The sequence below is a fragment of the Hemiscyllium ocellatum genome, chromosome 28 (assembly GCF_020745735.1).
Source record: "Hemiscyllium ocellatum isolate sHemOce1 chromosome 28, sHemOce1.pat.X.cur, whole genome shotgun sequence".
Lineage (NCBI taxonomy): Eukaryota > Metazoa > Chordata > Chondrichthyes > Orectolobiformes > Hemiscylliidae > Hemiscyllium > Hemiscyllium ocellatum.
This window is the reverse complement of record NC_083428.1, coordinates 35,130,909-35,143,557: the sequence shown is the minus strand read 5'-3', so window position 1 is coordinate 35,143,557 and position 12,649 is coordinate 35,130,909. Positions and strand designations below refer to the sequence as shown.

The window sequence follows — 12,649 nt, the reverse complement described above, 5'->3', positions numbered from 1 at the left end:
AGCTTATTGAAAAGCTGGCTGAAAGTACATTTTGTTCTAATTAGTAGTTATAAAGAGAAGCAAATTGACCATTTTTAGTGATCAGTATTTAAGGTGCTGCTCATTGAGTAGAGGGGCTAACCCAAACATTGCCTTCCATGGAGGATATGAATTCAATTCCTGTGTCATCAATTGTTTCCAAGTATGAATTTCAGAGAAGGACTTAATTCATTATTAAATGTCATATTCCATATACACTTTAGAGGTATAAGATTTGGGTTTCAGAACAAAGTTTAAATGCAGATACATAGGGATATCTACTTGAGAACCTGTTAATTAACGCTGAAGTAAGTGCAATTCTAACTGACGTAGGAACAAAATTTACATAATAAGGATTTATGAAATGTCGTATTAAATGTTTGCTCTATTTACTTCTTCTATAGTAGCAACTCTTGTTTAAAATCTTGTAATGCGATTCTTTCAGTGAATAACTGGGAGTTCAAATCTTTTTAAAAATTAATTATGCCCTTTGAGATCCAACCAAAAGAAAGTTGAGAAAAATTGAACAAGGAAATTTTATAATACCTCTTGAAAATGAAAACAACAGCACATTGTCCAGATATCAAATAACTCTCAATGAAATCCAGCAGCAGAAACCATATTAAAACAAGAGATTTTTATTTATGTGAGACTGGTATTGATGTTAATTAAATAGCTTGTTACATTATTCTGACCTTCTATCAAAATTTTGCTTGTGAGAGAACATTATTCAACTTAGTCAAAATCTTTAAAATGTTGTTGATAATCAAATGTTCTCCATCATTGATATTAATAATCTATGAGCATTGGTAAAATGGTGTGGCATAGGAACACGTTAACAAATACATGTCTCTGTCTTGTTTCTTGGTTATCACTAATACTTGAGTGAACAGTATTTTGGCTCTCAAGGTATTGCATTTTTCAATACTTTTTAAAGTCAATTCCTTCAAGGAGACATTGGTGGGTTGGCTTCCAACTTCCATCAAGTGTTTGAATTACAAAGCAGTGAAGTTGAGATGGAGATAATTACTATGTAAAAGTATATTGAGTTGATAGATTAATGGAAAGCAACTTCTGGGGACTCATAATTAGACAATACGCAAATCTACCATCACTTTTAAAGTGAAAGCTTACTTTGACTTCACATATCTCTGTTAGTCAGCATTCTCCTTCATGATGATAATCAAGTCCAAATATCAGGTCTGCCTCAGACATGATGTACTATATATGATTATCACACTCAAACTACAACCCAGACTTCAAGGCACTGGCAGATAATGTACAGCCATAGAGATCACAATGAGATACCGTGGGCTACTTTTGTCAATAAGGTTGTGGATGGCTGAACTAAAGAACAATAGATAAATTGGAAGACCACTGCCTTACATGTTCCCTTGCATGTCACACAATAACCTGATTCGAAAATATACACTTCTATCTTCACTGTGGCTGTGTTAACATTCTGAAACCCAATAGCACTTTCAGAGCATTTTCACTGAAGAACTGCGGCAGTTCAAGTGGTATCACCAAAAGGGACAATTTGGCATGATTACTAAATGTTGGTCTTCCCAACATTGTGTGCGTCCTGTGAATGGAAAAAGGAAATTTAAAATTTCCTGGAGTGGGTGTAGGAAGGGACAACAAGACTGTTTTGTGGTGATGAACCGTGAGGTGAAAGTGGAAACTGTTCATTGCAAAGAGAAAATAAAAGGCCTCATCTGAGCAGATCGAGGTACATTCATTAATCTTGCTCTGAATGTGGGAAGATTTACTGAAGGGGGGATCATCAACATTATAGACCTGACTGCCCAGTGCATCCCTTCGAACAAAGCTTTGCCTGATGAAACTGAATATTAAGTTTACTCTTTATTAAACGACATACATGAGGCAAAACAGAGTAGAGTTATTGATTTAAAACCTAACTCTGAATTAGTCCAACATAAGTAAGCAAACATGAGAAAGAATGTCTTGAGTTAGAAAGATAATTTTCTGAATAATGATTTACCAGAATGTGCAGCAGGGATAAAGACTTTGGGAGCATTCACAATATGGGGAAACTTTGATTAATTCAGTGGCCTTTTCTCATGTGTTATTTTGGCTCTGGTCCATGGAATTTTGATGACAGACTAATTGCTGAGAGAATAGAGCCACTGTGGTACCTGTTAAGTAAACTTTAAGCTGACTTTGACTGTCAAAATAACATAGATATTTTTTACATCTGAACAGTGTGTGAGTGGGCATATGGTCCTGTTGAGGAAAATCTGAGTTTCCATGCTTATGTATTTGCTCTACCCATACAGAATGACAGCTGCAATTGCAAACCACCCCATTGTAGCATTACCAGATTGTCAGATTGATGCTGATTTTGTTGTTCATGTTGTTATGGAATCTGAAAACTTTTTAAAGAAAAATTGAACTTCCAGTTAATAGCTAAAAAGAAAACACCACAAGGTTTCATGGTTTTAAACTTTTACAATAATAAGATGTAAAGCACTGTTGACTAAACATTACAGTTACTAGTTATACCACTTTATACCACTCATTTACATGACTCGCAGAATATCATTTTGGCTGGAGCAGCATCTGATTAGTGATGATTGAACATCACTTATTTTGCTACTACACAGCAGCAACGAGAAACAGCTAACTTCACCTGTTGCTCAAAGCTTTGAGATCTTTTATCCAAGGGGCACTTTTCAGGATCAAGTGTGACCACTTTAGGGCCTTCTGTGAGTTAGCGTGGTAAAGAGCAAGAAATGATCTGATCAGAGTAGCCATTAACCTGCGGATTGGCTTTAATGTGTCCTCTTTCAGTGATACTTCTCCTCAGTGGAAAAATGGCTGAGGCCTGTTTCTGAGGTCGAGTTTGCAATACATGCAACATAGTGTCCAAGATTAGATGTGCTTCTGCAGTCAGACTACATTTGCTAGATTATTCTGAATGTCTGATGAATTATGCTGGCAACCAATTTAGAATTGTTAGTCAGCCTCGCTGTGTGGTGTACATGCTTCTACTGGAAGCTACATAAATTAATGCACAGGATCCTATTCTTAACACACATCATTCCTGTTTCCAACCAACATCATAAAGAAGAGCCATTCACTGATTCATTTCTCAGGGCAATGTCCTGACCAATCAGAGTCAACCTGCCTATTTTAAACAATGTATGGTAGTTAACTGTCAATCTGCATTAACCAGTGTATTTTCCATGGCAATGCCGCTACAAATCAGAGTCCACCTGACAACCAATCAGCACTCAGCTCACATGCAGCATAAATGTTTGTTCTGTCCTTCAATTTGCATTCTTGTTGAATGTCCTGATGAGTCCACGATGAAAAGCTTAGATAAAATGTGTCTTCTTTTCAGCAATACTCAGTTTCTGTGTTACCAAACTCAGCAATGCAGAATCACATGGAGTGATTGCATGAGGTCACGGCCAATGTAATGTGAGGAGTCTTTTGGGGAGGAAGCATCCCGTTGCAAAGATGTGCATTTGCTCTTACTGTTCTACAGACCTGTTGCAAGTTGATGAAGCATGGCAGAAGTCAATCCAGTAGTTCCTCTGTCTTCCCAGTATTGCAAAGGAGCTGCCGAGAAGGCAGCAGTGATAACTCCATCTGCTAATGGCTGCAGCACAGTCTCCAGAGGGAGCAGCAGCATGACCAGGGCAGCCTTGCAGGAATTCGAGCTTTTGAGTGAAGCAGGGTCAGTTATCTAAAAAACAACTTGGAGCCAGTGGAATATTCAAAATTAATCATGTCATTATTATACCAGCTGCTGGATGAGCACATGTAGTCACAAGGACTTGGTGGCAATTTCATCCTGGAACCTAGAAGATGACAGCTCCCCTGAAATGTTTTGCTAGGGAATCACTTCAGACAGCTACTGGGGACCTCTGTGGAATGTTACAGTCCTCAACTCATGACTGGCTCTGGGATATCACTGACACTCTCTTCATAATGAGGCAGCACAGTGGCTCAGTGGTTAGTACTGCTGCCTCATAGCACCAGAAAGCCGGGTTTGATTCCAGCCTCGGCTGACTGTGTGGAGTTTGCACATTCTCCCTTTGTCTGCGTGGGTTTCCTCCCACAATTAAAGATGTGCAGATTGGGTGAACTGGCCAGGCTAAATTGTCCCATGGTGTTCAGGGATATGTAGTGCATTAGTGAGGGGTAAATGTAGGGGAATGGGTCTGGGTGGGTTACTCTTTGGAGGGTCGGTGTGGACTTGCTACGCTGAAGCACCTGTTTCCACACTGTAGGGATTCTATGATTGAATGATGATAAGAGCCCCATATATATCTTGCTGTCCTTAATGTAGATAGCTTGTGTCTTTGAATTCTCAGCCATTATTAGTGTCCTACTGTGGTGGGAGGGGCGTAATTGATTGCACCCACCCAGCAATCAGAGTTCCCTGATATCAACCAGCAGTCTTCAGGAACTGACAAAGAATCCACTCTCTTAATGTACAAATCATGTGTGGCCATAACAGCCAAGTAAAGCAGGTCTGTGTTTCATACCCAGGGAGCTGGCAGGGCTCATAGACCAGGTTTCAGCCCCTTTCAAAGGCATTTGTCCCATACAAGACAGTTGCTAGGTGATATGTGCCCAGTACCACCTCTAAGCAATCATCAGACTGCTGCCAAGGAGAAATACAACTCTGCTCACATTTCGATCAGGGCTATGAGGGAACCAATGGGTGCCTTCTGGAAATGAGGTTCTTAACCTTAACCTGGTTGGGCAATACCATGTGACATCCTAGACAGGGTGCCCTGTCTGTACCCTCTCAACTCTCGGTCACCAAAGGGAGAATGTATTGGTTGACTAGGAGTGAGAGGAAGGTTGAAGATGTGGATGAGGATTCTGAGGCAGGCCATGATGACTAATAAACAGTTGAAAACAGGGCAGTAGTCCGCAGAGTCTGAGAGGCCAGAGAGAACCTTATATCCACACGTGTCCAGGGTGACTGAGATATGAGATTTTTTCTGTTCCTATTATTAATTCATTTGTGCAGCTGGCTGTCAGCTGTCGACTTGCTGTTTAACATGTTCCTTAAGGATTGAGTTGTTTTTCTGTGTGATTTATTTATGTGCTAAAATGTTGACATTTCCTTGTGAATGTGGCTCTGACCTCCCCACTTCTGAGAAAGTCTGTGAGTAAACCTTGCCTAGACCAATATTAATGGTAAAGCAGCTGGGATACATTAGGCACTTCTACCATCTCATACCCCTGAATGTTTGCACTAAAATGATCCTTGCGTCAAGCGCATATGCATCACATTAGAGAGTTGACACTCTAGTGAATAGTGCTGAGTTGTCGCACATTCGTAGAGGGCTCCTTATGTGCCTTATCCCTCACTAATCTAGCACTGTTACAGAATGTAATGAGCCCTCACTGTAACACTTGCCTTATCCTGTCGAGGCACTAAGACAATAATGGATATTAGAATAGTACAAATGAAGGCCCATTTACAAAAGCATTTAGTGTGTACAATAATTGAACATCCATGCCTCTGATGTGGCCCCAGAAAATTCCTTTTCCACTGTGTCTAGATGTAGGCCTGATTTCTGCAGTTGGGGTGGAAAGAGTCTGCTGACTGGTTTGCTCACTTTGAAGAGTTTGGCAGGAAGCCCTGGAGGCTTTGGGCCTAGAGGGTCCTGTCCCACTGAAAGTGTGGTTCAGGTTCTGCTTCCTCAATCTGAGCTGCTGGAAGTAGTGAGGTCACTGCCAATGGGAAGGTGTAGGGAAAGGGCACCTGGGGAGTAGTCCTCAGATGCCAGGTACATATCTATCATTCCTTCTCCCTTTAGCTGTCTGTTGGCCCCATTTTGCCTCTTTGAGGAGACTAGGTGCCTGGATTGAGTTCCTGCCTTGCTGGGATTGGCAGATATGATCCCAAATATACAATTCCATTCTTTATCTTCAGTCTTGACCAAGGGTTTTTGAGGTTTGTGACAATGCTGCTCATTTAACAAGGTTATATTGTCCTTTGTTCTTTTTCAGGGGGGTCATAAAGGTACAGGCTCCATTGTGTCTGGTTTGGATGGGATGGGATTTAGAACCAATTTGATGATAGCTAACAGATACTACCTCAGAAAAAAAGGCTTTCAGGTTAAAAAAAACACTTCTACAATGAAAGGGGAGTGGCCAGCTCTCCCAGCTCAGCTTTTCTCTGGTTTGGTTTGGTTTTGCTTTTATCAGTTCAGAGCTGTTGGTCAGTTTTTTGAGGCTGCTGGTCAAAGGAAAAGCTGCATGAAAGAAAGTGTTCCTTGCTGAATCTCTCTGCCATCTCTCTCTCCCTCTCTCTCCTGTAAGAACTTGTGTCTGATTTTACCGTTTTGCCAAGGGGGCGTTTATGGGGACTGTTATAGGCTTTTGGTACAGCTTCTTTAAGTTGCGATTGAATCAATTGGGTTTTTAAATAGTTAATTTTTTCTATATTGTGTTCTCTTTTGTTTGTGTTTCATTCAGTAATCTTGCAAATAAATTCAGTTTTATTTAAAACTAAGTGGTTAGGCCAGCTGCATCACGCCTAGAGTATCCACTCTATACCTGCTCAACTAACTAGAAATGTTAGGGTTTGGGCTACTTTCGTGAATTGTTTGAGAGGGTCTGGCCTGGTCCATAACAGGTTCACCATCATGCGTTACACTAATACAGGCCTTATAAAATAGATAGGCTTTCCTTTCTCAGATTAATCCTTATCATTTTGATAAGCAGAAAAATCTTCTCACCCTCCAACAAAGAAGTGTTTTGGTATAAATAGATTTCCTTCATAGGTTTAATTTCCCAGGCCACTCAGAAGAATTTGGATTGATGGACATTTGTAGCCTTTACTGTATTCTTTAAAGTATGGTTCAGTTTATGATGAGATTCTCAATCTTCCCCTTGAGCATAAAATTAATGAATGCAATATTCAAGATTCTAAATGCAGACACTCTTAATCTGCTTTGAATCAGTCCATTGAGAAAGGCAAATTTCACTTTTCCTCTAAGTTTCTTTTTCTTTTCATTGGATACATTAACCCCAGGAAGAGATGTTTGATTTACAAGGATGTTCCCAGGCTGAACAGGCTGGAGCTGTTTTCCCAGGAGCATCAGAGGTTGAGGAGTGACCTTATAGAGGTTTATAAAATCATGAGGGGCATGGATAGGATAAATAGACAAAGTCTTTTTCCTGGGTTGGGGGAGTCCCGAAGTAGAGGGCATAGGTTTAGAGTGAGAGGGGAAAGATATAAAAGAGACCTACGGGGCAACTTTTTCACACAGAGGATGGTATGTGTATGGAATGAGCTGCCAGAGGAAGTGGTGGAGGCTAGTATAATTGCAACATTTAAGAGGCATTTGGATGGGTACATGAATAGGAAGGATATGGAGGGATATGGGCCGGGTGCTGGCAGGTGGGACTAGATTGGGTTGGGATATCTGGTCGGTGTGGATAGGTTGGATCGAAGGGTCTGTTTCCGTGCTGTACATCTCTATGACTATGACTCTCTGATTCTATGATAAAGATGTTTGCGAAGCTTCCTACTCCACTGGGTTGCTTAATTGTCTACCATCATTCAGGACTGAAAATGAGCTTAGATCTGATTCATTTATGTGAAAACATGGAGTTCTGTCTGTCACTTTCTGCTTGGCATGCACGTAGTCCCATTTTGTACCTTCACCAGGTTGACACCTTATTTTTAGGTAGACCTGGCACTATTTCTGGCTTGCGTCCTACATTCTTCATTGAACCAGAATTTATCCCCTGGTTGACGGTAGGTGTAAAATGGGAAAATGCTGGACCATGGGGTTTTCATGGCCAAAACACTGCTCAGTGACCAGACAGCAACGCTGAAATATCTGGGCCCAAACCCCATTCTTCTAAATTGGCCGAATAGGAAAGCCATGGGAACATTCCTGTTTAGGCTGTGGCTAAAATTATGGTCAAGGTCTGATAGCGTCATCTACCCCTCTTCTGCACATTTAAAGGTGATAGCAGCTGAACTTCCTTTTCAGAACAACAGGTTAAACCAGAACATCTGGAAATGGGAAATTGATTGATAAGTCTTTTGGATGATTTTAATTGCTCACTGACATTGGGTTGTACTGATTAGGTGGGACTGCTATAGGTTCTACTGACCTTTTCTAGACTAAATGAACCTTAGGACACATATATCCTTCTGGAAGGTGATTATTATTGGATGGCCATGCCAGCTTCCTGTGTGTATACACCGCTACTCATGGTGAATTTTGCTGCCAAGGTCTGGTTCATGTGTAACTGCAGGGCCTGCTTAGCCTAGTGTGGTGGAATAAAACAACTCTCCAACCTAGAAGATTGTCTTATAGTTAACAAGATAAGGTTAGAGGTTAGAGAATACATTGATATGGTAGACATTGAGGAGGTCCCAATGTCAAGTGTAATTCCTTTAAGAATCCTGAGTTGTTCTGCTCTCGTCCATATGACATCATCAGATTGGATGCTCCTTGTGGTACCCCTCAGTATTAACCCCATTAGACCGTTATACAACAGTAATTATTCAGGTATCAGGTTGCCTCAGTTCATTTTATTTTGAATTGCACCTGTGTAAAACTCACTCTGAGTACATGATCAAGGTTATTGGTTAGCATAATACTGAACAAGTGCTGCATTGCTAGGTGCATGCTTTGAAAGAAACTCCCAACCAAAACCATACCTGCAAAAAGTCTCATTGCAATAATACTGGAGAGTTTTTGCTGTTTTGGTAGTTAGCTGTTAGTTATTATCTAGCTGGCACATTCTCCATGGCAACACCTCTGGCAATCAGAGTCAATTTGTTCACCGATTCATATTGCCTTTCATATTGTATAAATATTAGTTTCCTTTTCCATTGGTATGTGTTGCAAATTGTCCTGATTTGAATGAGACAAAACTATTTGATAAATGTGTCTTCAGTATGTAATGCCCAAGTTCTGTGTTACCAAACAACTCGTCATAAAAAGGTCAGAGCACAGAATGTTGCTATTTGTGTCTTTGTTGACCATCTGTGAGAGCCATTCTACCTGTTTCCCTTCAATCACTCCACAGGCTCTGCAAACCTTTCCTTTCAGATAATCATCTAATTCCCTTTTGGAAGCTGTGGTTGAATATGGCTGTACCAGCCTCTTGGGTGGCAAATGTCAAACCTAATCACTTGCTGCATGATAAAAATGTCTTCCCATGTTGCTTCTCTTGCCCATAACCCTAAGTCTCTGTTTTTCAATCATTCAACCAATAATGATAGTTTCTCCCTATCTACTTTATCCAGACCTCTCATCATTTTAAATATGTGGAGCATAAAAACTATAATTAACCATTTGAGTCAAATGATATGCCTCAGTGATTTAAATTCCATGTAGTATAAGCATTTTTGGGGAGAACATCAGGAAAATGTTATCCTGCAATGGTGTGCAGTTTCCAAACTAGCTCTATGTTACAAACCTACTGACTGCCAGAGATACTTTGATGATACTTCCTCATATCTCTCCCCCACAACCCCTCCGACATCCCAATTTCCTGTAAAGGCTTTATTCTATTAGTTCAACTTCTCTGTCTCTGTTCTGATGGCCATGATGTGGAGGTGCTTGTGTTGGACAAGGGTGGACAAAGTTAAAAATCACACAACACCAGCTTATATTCCTACAGGTTTATTTGGATGTACAAGCTTTTGGAACGCTGCTCCTTCCTCCTCCTACCTGACCAGCTACCTGATGGTGGAGCAGGTCCAAATAGACCTGTGGGACTGTAACCTGGTGTTGTGTGATTTTTAACTCTGTTCTGACGATGCAGCTTTCTATAGAAGTGGTTTCTTTTTTACTCAGTAGAGGATTCCCCTTACTGTGGTTGACATGGAGAATAACTGTCCATTCCATTTTCCACACTTCTGCTCTCACCCATTCCTCTCGTTCAGAACCACAGTCAGGTTCCCATTGTTCTCCCATATCTCCAGGATAACACCACAACAAATCAACATTCTGAAGGGACATTCCACCTAAATGCTTGGGCTCACTCCTTGATCAACTCCAATATCCCATCCCCCTCTTTCTCTATTCTCTATCCTCTATTCTCACCATACAAAGTTCTTAAGCACTCCTTTCAAGTTAAAAATAACTTACTCATAATTTTGAGTTAGTATACTGAAGTCATTACTTACGATGTGGTCTCCTCACAATGGATGACCACTTGGTAGAACACCTCTACTCACTGTCCAAGCATAACCCTGGTTATCTGGTTGTTGTGATTTTAATCCTCTGCTCTGCTCCCACTCCGAGCTCTCTGTCCTCGGCCTCTATTATGGTTTCTATGAAGCTCAAACACAAACTCTTGTTTACATACATCAAAAGTTTCCAGACACAAGGCTGAGTTCAACAATTACAGGTCACAACATGTAAATTTGTTATGTTTTTGCAAGAGTTGGTGATGATTCTGTCCACCTTCTCATTTTCATTTACTTGAGATCATTCTTTTATTTTTTCCCCCCTTTTTCAATTACCATCATCCCTTTTCTGTTTATCACAGACCTCCTCCTCCTCCCTCTTTCTTTCCTCCCCAGTTGACTTATATTGTTTCATACCTGTTACCATCAGTTCAGAGAGAAGCCCATCCACCTGAAACATTATTCCTTTTATCAGTCCACGGATACTACCAGAGCTGCCAAGTATTACAGCATTTTCTGTTTTGCTATCAGACATCCAGCACCCACAATATTTGTTTTTGTGTTGGCAGCTGATTAGAATTACCTTGGCAATTGGTGCTAACCTTGGGTTGTCTTTCTGATTTGTGGCATAGGTCAGTAAGAAACTGGTTAGAACCTGTTCAAACCCATTTCTTAATTGCTGGATAGGACCCATCCAAATTCAAACCCAAACCCCAGAGGTGAACTTTGCTAATGAATCTAACCCATTGCAGCACAGCTTTCTCTTTATATGATCATTGTGAAACATCACACGCACAGGCTGCTTTGTAAATTTTTAATGAGTTTTGTTTATTGAAAGGTTTTATTTTGAATCTGGCATAATTTTCTTGTGTTTATTTTATGGTAACAAGGTGGCAACTTCACATTTTATTTCATCATTGTTCATCCATGAGAGCTTCTAGAATGATAAGAACATTTTCCTCATCATAAAATTCAATACACAGCATCCAGCTGGGTGGCTGCGCTATGAATATTTTTTTATAATAAGCTGCATTCTTTGATTTTGGCAAAATTTCTGGGGATTGTCCACTCCATCTGCTTTTCATTCATTTTCTTTTTTATCCTCTCTTTTCTTGTTTTAATTCGTTTATCGCCAGTTGAAGAGTTAAGAAACGGCAAAGGTATGGGCAGCTGCGAGTGAGCCCAACAGTGTGGACTCAAGTAAGGCCAACAGCATGAACTCAAGTAGGCCCAACAGTGTGGACTCGTGTAGGGCCCAGCAGCGTGGATTTGAGTAGGTCCAACAGCGTGGACTTGAGAAGGCCCAGCAGTGAATTTGAGAAGGGCCAACAGTGCGGAATAGAGTGGGCCCAGCGGTGTGGATTTGCGAAGGGCCAACAGGACAGACTCAAGCAGGGCGCAACAACGCCGACCCAAGTAGAGCCAGCAGTGCAGATTTGAGTAGGGCCAGCAGCATGGACTTGAGTAGGCCCAGCAGCATGGACTTAAGTAGGGTCCAACAGGGCAGACTCAGGTAGAGCCAGCAGCGTGGATTCAAGTAGGCCCAGAAATGTAGTCTTGAGTAAGGTTAGCAACAGTAAAATTGAGTAGGCTCAGCAGCATGGATTCAAGTAGGCCCAGCAGCATGGACTCAAGCAGGACCCAACAGCAAAGACTCATGTAGACCCAGCAGTGTAGATTCATGTAGACCAACAGCGTGGATTCGAATAGGACCCAATAGCACAGATTCGAGTAGGGCCAGTAGCACAGGCTCAGGCAGGGCTCAACAGCACAGACTCAAGTAGGCCCAGCAGTGTGGATTTGAGTAGGCCTAGCAGTGTGGATTCGAGTAGGCCCAGAAGCATGGACTCAATTGAGTCAGCAGCGGGAAATTCAGGAGCTCCAACAGCGTGGATTTGAGTAGACCCAGCAGCGTGGATTTACATATGGCTAGCAGTGTGGATTCGAGTAGGGCCAGCAGCACAGGCTCAAGTAGGGCTCAACAGCACAGACTCAAGTAGGCCCAGCAGCGTGGATAAAAGTAGACCCAGCAATGTGGATTCGAGTAGGCTTGGAAGCACAGACTCGCATAGAGCCAGCAGCGGGAAATTGAGTATGCCCAGCAGCATGGACTCGAGTAGACACAACAGCGTGGATTTGAATAGACCCAGCAGTATGGATTTGATTATGCCCAACAGTGTGGATTCGAGTCGGTCCAGCAGTGAGGATTCGGATGGGGCCAGCTGCAGGGCCTTGAGTAGGGCCAACAGTGTGGATTCAAGAAGGCCCAACAGCGTGAACTTGAGTAGTCTCAGCAGCTCGAACTCAAGTAGGGCTCAACAACACAGACATGAATAGACTCAGCAGCACAGACTCGAGTAGGCCCAACAGCATGGACTCAAGCAGGGTCCCATAGCACAGCCCTATGGATTTGAGTAGGCTCAGCCCCGTGGATTTGAGTAGGCCCAGCAGCGCGGATTCGACTAAGGCCAGCAG

At 41.8% G+C, this 12,649-nt stretch overlaps 1 protein-coding gene across 1 annotated transcript in view; it reads right to left on the bottom strand.

Annotated features, from left to right (window-relative positions):
* The window catches only part of LOC132828916 (perilipin-3-like), a 90,396-nt gene extending 80,134 nt beyond the window's left edge, over positions 1 to 10,262 (bottom strand). Inside the window, exon 1 of the mRNA XM_060846118.1 lies at positions 10,172 to 10,262. The gene's annotated coding sequence lies outside the window, so the exon portion shown is untranslated. The remainder of the gene's footprint in view (positions 1 to 10,171) is intronic.
* Between the last annotated feature and the right edge of the window lie 2,387 nt (positions 10,263 to 12,649).